The sequence below is a fragment of the Nicotiana tabacum genome, chromosome 14, assembly GCF_000715075.1.
Source record: "Nicotiana tabacum cultivar K326 chromosome 14, ASM71507v2, whole genome shotgun sequence".
NCBI classification, from domain to species: Eukaryota; Viridiplantae; Streptophyta; class Magnoliopsida; order Solanales; family Solanaceae; genus Nicotiana; species Nicotiana tabacum.
Window position 1 is genome coordinate 111,304,248 of NC_134093.1, and position 11,603 is coordinate 111,315,850.

Sequence of the window (11,603 nt, forward strand, 5' to 3'; positions counted from 1 at the left end):
GTAGATCATCATATAACTCCATATATATATTTAGATAGTCTCGTTCAAAGTTGGGTCTTGTGTGTACTCATTTGAAACTTTAGTCTATCATGAAATTTCCAACTTCTATATTCGATGCCGAAACCTATCGAATCAAGTTCGATTGACCTCAAATTTTGCACACAAGTCATAATGACATAACGAACCTATTCTAATTTTCGGAATCGAATTTCGATCCCGATATCAAAAAGTCAAACCCCCGGTTAAACCTTTCAAAAATTTGACTTTCGTCATTTCAAGCCTAATTCTACTACGGACCTCCAAATACTTTTTCGGACAAGCTCCTAAGTCCGACATAACCATTCGGAGCTATTGGAATCATCAGAATTCAATTCCGAGGTCGTTTACACATAAGTGAATATCCAGTCAACTTTTCCAACTCATGTTTTTAATTATGAGACTTAGTGTCTCATTTCACTCCGAAATCATTTCGGACTCGAACCAACTAACCCGATAAGTCATAAATTAACTGTAAGGCATATATTGAGTAGTAAATGGGGGAACGGGGTTAAAATACTCAAAATGACCGGTCGGGTCGTTACATTCTCTCCCACTTAAACATGTGTTCATCCTCGAACGTGCCAAGAGTTGTTCTTAACTTTCAAATATATATTCCACCTTACCACGCACATACCCGGGGGTGATCTCACGTCACCCTATTCTATATAGGCCTGACAACACAATACAAATGAAAATCCTTAATTTAACCTTAGCCCAAAAACCTTGGAATTCAATTCCCAATCCTTTAGAATTTCTTTTCAAGACTCGAATCTTACATTTACACAATGTATGAGTCTGAAAAAGCTATATCGAGCTATAACTATAATCACGGATATAATTTACCTAAAATATTAGACAACTCCCCCGCTCGTAGCACAATTCCTGATCACAATAACTACTTCAAACCAACCAAGTACTAGCATTAAACCCCATATCGAACAAAACCTCATCCCAACACTTTCGTACACTGTTAATAATAAAAGAAACATATGGAAATATCATGACCCCTTATCAGATCAACAAGTCATGGAGCTATCTCACCCTAATTATAACCATAATCACTTGCTAAGCCGACTTTTAACATTATCCTTCCGAATATACTGTAATCAAACATGATAGTACCCATTCTAGGTCCAATGACCTTACATTATTAAATGCAACTATCCCACAGACACGCCACATCAATATAACTCAAGCCACAACTGCGCAATCTGTGTACCCAAATATGGGAGATGTCTTAAGGAAGAGAACCGTATTGCAAGTTCAACAAGCACCACCAAAGCACAATGTTACAACCAACTCCTCAAATTTCGTGAAGAGGATAACCGTAGGTGCATGTGCACAATTGTAGAGGAAGGAAATTAATAGATCAGATAAATTATTATAGAAATAGAATTCCCATACACGGCACGGACAACTCACGTGCCAATAATATGAATCTCCTGGCATGGTCACATGCCTCCAGTCCCAGTATATCATACATGAGCAATTAAAAAAGTACACTACTATATGAAAATGAAATAAGATTCTCATGCTCCTGGACCGGTAGAAATAGCACTACATAGTGTAAGAACTTACAAAGTCTACTATCACACTTCAATCGGAATTAGTAACTATCCTGTTTATTTAGGGAATCATCTTCTTTGTAATCTCAAGTATAGCCCAGATAGTTCTCAACAAAGGTACGAATATGGGAAATGTTGAACCATTATGCTTAACAGTCAACTCTATGCATATAATAGCCTAAGCATTCTTCCGAGTATGAATACTTGCTCTAATGACCACACATGGGCTCAAACCTAACATATATGCGCACTCATAGCGCATAGTTATCACAAATAATTAACGAAACTAGTGCCTCCACCGAGTTTTAAATAAAATAGTCACTTCAAATAGGTCGCAACCCCTAAACAACATACTTCTAAGAACTCCCGGTCTCCAAATTCATCGAACATATGAATCACCGTAACTGATCTCAACTCCAACACTAAAATGACTAACACATCTTCCATTCATGACAATCCCATGAAGAATACTCTCTTAATTCTTTTGTGCCACATAGCAATAATTTGACATCTGCAGTCTATCAACCAGGTGAGTACTGCAATACCGATGAACATCCGTAAGTCAAAACATAACGCACCTTCTGAAATGCGTACCCTTATTAGGAATTACCGAGCAGTTATATCATTCATCGAAATATTTGAAACTGGCCATGCTGTCCAACATTCGTTACCTTCAATTCAAAGCTGAACTGTCACCTTGTACATGTAATTCCTAATCCCACACAACACACCACATCTATTATGCCATCATGTGACAAGCATAAGAATCCCATTATCAACTCTGAGTCACTAGCAAATTACATACCTGGTTAGTTAGAAACTTCCTCTTGCTTCCTTCCAGGAGGAAATCACAATACACAACACGTTTCTCACACCAGTAGAAAATATCCGGTTCAAACCATGGTAAAAACTATCAAGAACACTTTGAAATCCATCTGCGCATAACCAAGCTATTAGACCTAAATTCCTCTAACTCGACCAAACCACGTAGGTCACCAAAAACCAAGAATATTGCCACCAAAATATTTGTAGAGTCTCACCACATCATAATTAACCCTATAAATACCACAATCGAAAAACCCACTCTGAAAATACCTCATTTGAATCTAAGGCCGTTTCATCCACCTTCCTAATACCTAAATATAAAATCCATAATGATATACAAAAATGCCACAAGTCTCAATACTATCCAACTTAAATCTCAGATTTTAGCCAAACAAATCTGCCAAAAATTCTTAATTGTTACATATTAAATCTCAAATCCATTAGAACTTTCTCGAGAGTCACCCCATTTGTTCAATTCCACATTACACCGCCCAAATGGGCCAAAAGACATGTGCCTCATTAACACAATAACACTCAAATAAGTAACTCTACTTTAATACCACCTATCAAGTTCATACCACGTGCGCACTACATCATTCACAAATAACAACTCACTCATCCTACGATTTTTATAAACTCATAAAGCGCAATATAACCCATATCCAAAAATTTCCTTACTCGAGTCATTCTCGAACTCCACCTCTGCAAGTTATCACTGATTCCGAAGCATACTTCAGACCAAAATAAAAATTTGACACATACCCATGAATTTATTCGTCCATAGCAGACTCCCCCACTTGGTTCAAAGCCATAGATTTAAATACTCCATAACTCACAATACCCATACTTTATTACTGTCATAATACTGCAGTTGGTCCAACAAAAATTTCTTTTCAAGCTCATGCAACGCCAACCATAAAATACCTCAATCGTTCGCTAAGTTCGCATTCATTCTCTTAACACTCAAGCTGACTTTCTTAACTAGATTCAAATTCAAGTCTCAACACATACGCCCTGCTGGCAGAAAAGAAACTCACTATTCACATTATAAGGAACACAACTACGTAGATTACTACGCAAGAGATAACCCACCTGCTTAGTCTCAAATTGGTATCTTGTTATACCCTTTCGCAATTACAATTACTATGAAATCACTTCATCTTTCTGAGTCCAAACTCATTAACAAGACATGAGAATTTAATTTTTCCCATAATTTAAAAAAAAGATCCTTCAAAAGATTCATACTCGAGACTGTACGTCACATAAAAATAAAAATCAAGCACCTAATGGCCCTTTTTACATTTCAAGGAAACACTTCTCATCGCATTCAAATCGTCTTAACATATCCCGCAGTCATATCATACTCATCACAAAGTCATTCCACCGCTCATCAAACCACACATTTCACCCGTAGGGAAATTACCGGACATATGAGTCCAAATGTACATGTTACAACTGAAGCTACCGAGCTTAAGCTACGGTCTAACCCTGGCCTCGAGACCTCCAGACTGGCCCATCACCAAAACACAGAATACCCATCTCGAACCAAGTTCATGGAATCACAAGCCAGCAATGCACAGCTGATACTGAGCGCTCACATGCGCACACGAATGCGTGGAAGAAATTCAAAGAGTTATGTTTCAAGTTGAATCAATTCCGCATAATAGAATACAAGAAAGTGAAATTTTCCTAAGGTTTCGACAGCCTCTCGAAGATAAGTACAGACGTCTCCGTACTGATCCGCAAGACTCTACTAAACCTGCTCATGACTCGTGAGACCTATGTAACCTAGGCTCTGATACCAACTTGTCACGACCCAAAATCTCACATGTCGTGATGACGCCTATCTCAATACTAGGCAAGCCAAAAATCCCAATAAACCACCATTTCTTTTAAATTTGAAAACATAATAATTAAATTCAGCGGAAGAAATCTCAAAATTTCAAATATATCACTCCCAAAACCCGGTGTCACTGAGTACATAAGTATCTAATGTGAATACAATGTTTGACTGATAAAAACTACTGTCTGAAATATAGAACGGTACAATAACTCAAGGAAAGAGAGACAAGGTAAGCGGATGCCAAGCAACTACCTTGATAATCTCCAACTGATAGTACTCTGAAATCTAACAATCTTCGTGTCTAAAAGCACCTGGATCTGCACACGAGGTGCAGAGTGTAGTATGAGTACAACTAACTCAATAAGTAACAAGACTAACATATGGGTTCAAAGAAATGATGAGCTTTGCATGTACAGTCCAGTAAAAATAATGGTACAGAAATATAGGCATACTTTCAAGTTCAACAGTTAAACTTAGTACAAGTGAAATAGATCAATACTGCATGATATGAGGAATATGACATCTTAGTAGCAAGACCTCCTGTAGATACTGGTCACCAATTATTCGGTCACTCGGTACAGTTTATGGCCAGTCCAACCACGGGGTGTTCCAACCCGTATATATATATACACATCGACTGACAGTCAATCATTCAGTGCCGTATAAGGCCAATCCACCCTGGGGTAATTTATCCCCAAATGCAAATGATACGGACAAGATCCATGTCCAGGTAAATTCATTACAATATAAATAAGTAAGGCAAGTCCATGCCCTGGGAACATCCATCCCAAATATATATATAAGCAGTAAGTAAGGCAAGTCCATCCCGAATATATATAATCATCTATGCTCACTGAGGGTGTACAGACTATGGAGGGGCTCCTTCAGCCCAAGTGTAATACAAAGCCAATATGGCCTACTACATGCGGGCAGTCCCTATCCATATAATTACTAAGCCTATAAGGCATGCTGCAGGCGGGCAGCCCCGATCCATAAAATAGTAAAGCCTATAAGGTCTATTGCAGGCGGGTAGCCCCGATCCATATAATAATGATGTATAAAGCCATTATGGCCTGCTGCATTGCGCAGCTCAATCCCATAAATATCCTCACAATAGACAATTATTATTGAGTGTGAAATGTATATTCTAGAACAATTAATTCCATAGCATCACGACCCCATGGGTCTTAAAATATCGGCACATAGCCTAAACATGATCTTTATTACTAGCCTCAGCTTAATTCCTCTAACATGTGCCACATGTTCAGATAATAACATGATTCTTTAATTTTACTACTTCACATGATTTATTCAAGACACACTTTCCATGGTGCACGTCTACATATTCGTCACCTATCGTGTGTGTCACATCCAAACAGTTCATATCATACCAAATTCGGGGATTCATACCCTCAGAACCAAGTTTAGAAGTGTTACTTACCTCAAACCGTGTAATTCTTTACTCTTCTATGCCTTTGCCTTGTGAATTGGCCTCCAAACACCTCGAATCTGGCCACAATTAATTCAATTCAGTCAATAAAATTTATTGGAATTAATTTCATAAGAAAATACTAATTTTCCATAAAAGTCCGAAATTTAGCTCAAAAATCACCCGTGGGGCCCACTTCTCGGAACCTGACACAAATTACAAAATATGAACGCCCATCCAACCACAAGTCCAACCATACAAATTTCACCAAATTCCGACATCAACTCGACCCTCAAATCTTCAATTAAAGTCAATAAAGATTTTTACCATTTTCAACCCAATCTTTACCCATTTGAACTCAACAATATTTTCAAAAACCTTATTGATATGTATAAATAATACTATTACACCCAAGAATCATACTCTTAATCACTATCTTTACCCAAATTCGAAATTGAAGACTATGGGTTAAAACCTTACCTCTTGGGTGAAGATCTTGTGATATTTCCTTGTTGGATTTCAAAGCTTGAACAAGATCTTGATGAACAAAGTACTTGAGCTTTTTTCTCTCTCTAGAACACTCTCCCTTCTCTCTAAAAATGTCAGATTTTTGCTCCAAAATGAGTCCCAAAACCTATTTATCAAAATGGGGTCGGGTTATAAAAATAGAAAAATTAACCCTCCGAAAGCAGGTTTGCGATCGCATAATGGTCCGCAGAATGGGTATGCGGGTCGCAAAATGCACTGCAAAATCGATGCCCAGAAATAGGCTTCACTGGATAGGTCTGCGACCATTTTGCGGTCGCATATCTACTTCTGCGATTACATAATGCTTCTGCGATTGCAGAATTGGTCGCAAAATTGCATTTTTCTATACATTGGTAATTTGGTCATAACGTCGTGTAGGAATGTCCAAATGACGAACGGTTTAAAGCGTTAGAAACTAGACTCGAAGATCTTTCATTTTATAAGTAGATCATCACATAAATCCATATATATATATATATATATATATATATATATATATATATATATATATATATATATATATATATATATATATATATATAGATATTCTCGTTCAAAGTTGGGTCTTGTGCGTACCCATTTGAAACTTTAATCTATCATAAAATTTCCAACTTCTACATTCGATGCCGAAACCTATCGAATCAAGTTCGATTGACCTCAAATTTTGCACACAAGTCATAAATGACATAACGAACCTATTTCAATTTCTGGAATCGAATTTCGACCCTGATATCAAAAAGTCAACCCCCCGATCAAACTTTCCAAAAATTAGACTTTCGCCATTTCAAGCTTAATTCTACTACGGACCTCCAAATAAGTTTTCGGATACCCTCCTAAATCCAAAATAACCATACGAAGCTATTGGAATCATCAGAATTCAATTCCGAGATCATTTACACATAAGTGGATATCTGTTCAACTTTTCCAACTCAAGTTTTCAATTATGAGACTAAGTGTCTCATTTCACTCCGAAATCCTTCCGAACCCGAACCAACTAACCCTATAAGTCATAAATCAACTGTAAGATATAAATTGAGCAGTAAATAGAGGAACAAGGTTGTGATACTCAAAATAACTGGTCGGGTCGTTACAAATACAACATCTGTCCCGAATATAATGAGATAGAATAAAATGAATAGTATAATGGAGACTCGATGGACTGTGATGCGTAGCCTGGAATGCAGCTCACATGAAGTCTCTCCAGCATGTGCGCCTACGCGACAAGGCAGTCATCAATGAACCTGTCAGATTTTGCACATTTGGTGTAGAAGTATCTAGCCTAACCCTGGAGGAGTAGTGACGAGGGGTCGACATCGACACCTATTAGAGGTCCAAGCAAATAATATAATAATCCATAACAGGTATGAAGTGCACAACAATAATGAAGTAAATCTGTAAATCTCAAAAAGTTTCCAATTATTTCCTTTAAAGTATAAATTTTTCTATCTTGTATTCTATCTTAATATCTCCGAAAGTTGTCAAGTGTCATCATCACATAAATCCGGAGTACCATATAAAATGTTGGGCATCAGTAAAGAGGTTAGCTCGTGAATATTCGGGCTACAAGCGGAATAACGCACGATTCTGCTAAGGTCGTTCGGCCCGATCCGGAATAATATGTACAGTGCCGAGGGTCGAGCAGCACGAACCATAGATGCACCTATATACTGTCGAGGCGTTCAGCCCGCTCCACAAGAAAAGAGAGGAAGTTACCGAATTTCGAGACACGTGTTTACAACACCGTACTTGGGTACAAAGATGGATATAATCTTTACCGTTTCTCAAATAACTTGCCCACAACTCAAAGTGTTAATGCTTGGCCTAGTGTACATATTGTTATTTCTAAATCAATTTCATTTATATATTCGATTAATTTAATGTCAGCAACATGAGTTCAAATAATTCAAATATTACTAGATAAGATCCTAGGTCTACCCGGACATAAACATGCCATAGTTACGTACGAACTCTCGTCACCTCGTGCATACGTAGTATCCACAACTAGTTGCACATAATAATAAATATCACCTAGGGGTGATTTTCCCCTCACAAGGTTAGACAGGAAACTTATCTCGCTCCGAAGTTCCATAACCGGCTACATGGCCTCTCTAACACCTCAAACCAATGCACGTCGATCCAAAACTATGCAAACAAAGTGCAAACCAATCAAAATATACTCTAATACCCATAATTAATCAATTTAATAAATTCTCAACTACGCTCGAAAAGTCGATGAAGATAACCCTCGGGCCCACACGCCCGGATTCCGAAATATTTCAAAAATAAACTTTACTCCTAACACCACGAACTAAAATATATAACCTATTCCAAATTTCATGTCCAATTTCGTGGTCCAACTGCAAAAACACCAAATTCTAGGTTTTCTATCCCCTCCCCCTCCCCCCCCCCCCACAATTTCTACTAATTTCCATGTTTAAATCCATTTACAAACCATGTATTCAACTTGTAATATGTGGGACTCACTTACCTTGTGTTGCTTGATGAAAATCTTCCCTTGAAACTCTCCAAAATCCCCCCAACCAAGTGAGAAAATGAGAAAAATAAGCAAAACCCTGATTTTAAAACAATTTTCCCAGCCGACTTTTCCGCACTTGCAGAACACCAGCTGCAACTGTGGCTCCGCACATGCGAAAAATCAATCGCAAGTGCGGTTCCCTCCAAGACAGGCAAAATCTGCTTTTGCAGACCATTTTATGCTTCTGCGGTCCACCACGCGCTTCTACGCTCCCGCATGTGCGGATACCCATCCTCTTATGCGACCCAACTGCCCCTCTCGCTTTCTGCTTCTGCGGATATCCCTTCGCATCCGTGGGCTCGCAGATGCGGAAATGCACTCGCATCTGCGGCCACCCAGCTTAGTCCAAAGGTCGCTTCTGCGGCGATAGTCTGCACCTGCAGCCAAAATCTCGCAGGTGCGATTACACCAGATATGCTGCCACCAACATTTTCATAAGGACAAATTCAATCCGTTAACTATCTGGAATCCACCCGAGGCCCTTGAGACCTCGACAAAATACACCAATCAGTCCTAAAACATTATACGAACTTACTCGAGCCTTTAAATCACATCAAACAACGCTAAAATCACGAATTGCACCCCAACTCAAGCTCAGAGAGCTTTAAAACTTCATATTCCTACATGCGACGCCGAAACCTATCAAATCAAGTCCGATTAACCTCAAATTTTTGCATGAAACTCCTAATCGACATTACGGACCTACTTCAACTTCCATAATCGGAATACGACCCCGATATCAAAGAGTTCACTCCCAGTCAAACTTTCCAAAATCATCCAATTTCCAATTTTCGCCAATTGACACCGAAATAACCTACGAACCTCCAAATCAACATCCGGATATGCTCCTAACACCAAAATCATCATACAAGCCCGTTAGAACCTTCAAATCCCAATTCCGAGGTTGTTTACTCAAAAAGTCAAACCTTAGCCACTTTTCCCAACTTAAAGCTTCCGAAATTAAATTTTTCTTTCCAAAGCAACTCCGAACTTCCTGAAGTTTAATTCCGACCATACGTGCAAGTCATAATACCTGAAGTGAAACTACTCAAGGCCTCAAACCGCCGAACGTCGCGCTAGAGCTCAAAATGACCGGGCGGATCGTTACAAAAAATGAAAGATGTATAGTATCCATGAGATATATGCGAGAATGCCTTGTATTGTGCAAGAAGTTGATTTTGAAGAAGATTGGAATACCCTACTGCTGTTAAGCAGTACCCATGAGAGATTACTCAATGATAAGACGATGCACTCTATTAATATTGTAGTATTTTAGTATTTGTACTCTATCTTTTTGAAACATGAAATCTGGCCAACAATGTTATAATAAAAATATATTTATATAAATATATATACATAAAAATTGAATTTGTACACAAGAGTTCGATTCTGCTCTTTTTTCTCTTATTCATATTCAAGAATCAACCTAAATTATCTTTTCGCGAGAAGCTTCTCCTTTTTAGTAGAATTTAATTAGTTGTGAGTCCCACATATGTATAATTGATTTTCTTGGTAGGATTCAGGTGGGATTGTTCCCCATTTTTACCCCCACATGTATGCAAATAATACCCATTAATGTATATTTCAGTATGCTAACACTTAATTATTTAAAGTATTAGAAAATTATGAAATCTATATCAAAGCAATCATTATAATTTATAATTAGGTAATTTAATCTTCATAATCCAAACCCCTTAATTTAATCTACTTGATATGCTATCACATCAGTATATAGGATCCCGGTGCATAAAGTATCCCGCGTTCACGCAGGGTCCGGAAAAGGGCCGCACCCCATGAGAGTGTAATGTAGGCAACCTACTTTGATTCAAGTATCGTTGACTGATTTCACTGCTTGAACCTGTAACATATAGGTCACACAAAAACAACTTCATCATTGGTCCAAAGCTCCCATTCTAGAGCATCCATAGAGTATTAATTACACACCTAATTTTCCAGACCAAGATCAACCATAGTCAAACTATTAACCAATAAATATTGCACAAATGTACATTACATAAACAAAATAGTAGTATGAAGAGCTAGCACTCTTAATAAATTTGTAAATAAATAAACTATTGTAACATGCAATTCTTGTGTAATCATTTTAATTTTTTATTAAACAAAATTAGCTCCCTTTATTGGGTATAAATTCTACCTTTTTTGCACTCTTAGCGCACACAGCAAATTTCTAAAAATCTCAGTCTATACCTACATAGAAGTATGGCTTCTTTCCAAAAGCAATTAGCTGTGTTCATGCTCCTCCTCTGGGTCGCTACAGTTGGTGAGTAATTTTTATTAATAACTCCCTTCACTAACTCTTTCATAATAATTATTAAAACAAAACCATATGTTACATATGTGTGCATGTGCATACACGTTTACATTACAACTACTAAAAATTAATACGCATTTTTCTGATGGACGTTCTCGTCAAAATCTATCGGAAATTTGAGATTTTCCTAGGGAAACGATCGAAAAACAGTTTTCGATAGCAGGGGCGGGCCAAAATTTAAACTTATTGATTCTAAATTCTTAGATAGCGAATTAGTTGATAGTAACTGGATTCTAAATCTAATTTTTATATTTAGTAGATTTCTTAATATAAATATAAAGTCTAGGTCAAAGCTACTGGATTTCATCGAACTAGTAGTTAACCCTCTAGCTCTGCCCCTACGGATGAGCACATTCTCGACGGAAGTTCATTAGAAAAACGCGTGTTTCTAGTAGCCACATATGATACAACAACAACAACAATGCCACCAACAACAGACCCAATGATTTTCCACAAGTGGGTCTGGGGAGGGTCAGATTCTCGAATTGACGTAACATGAAACCTAT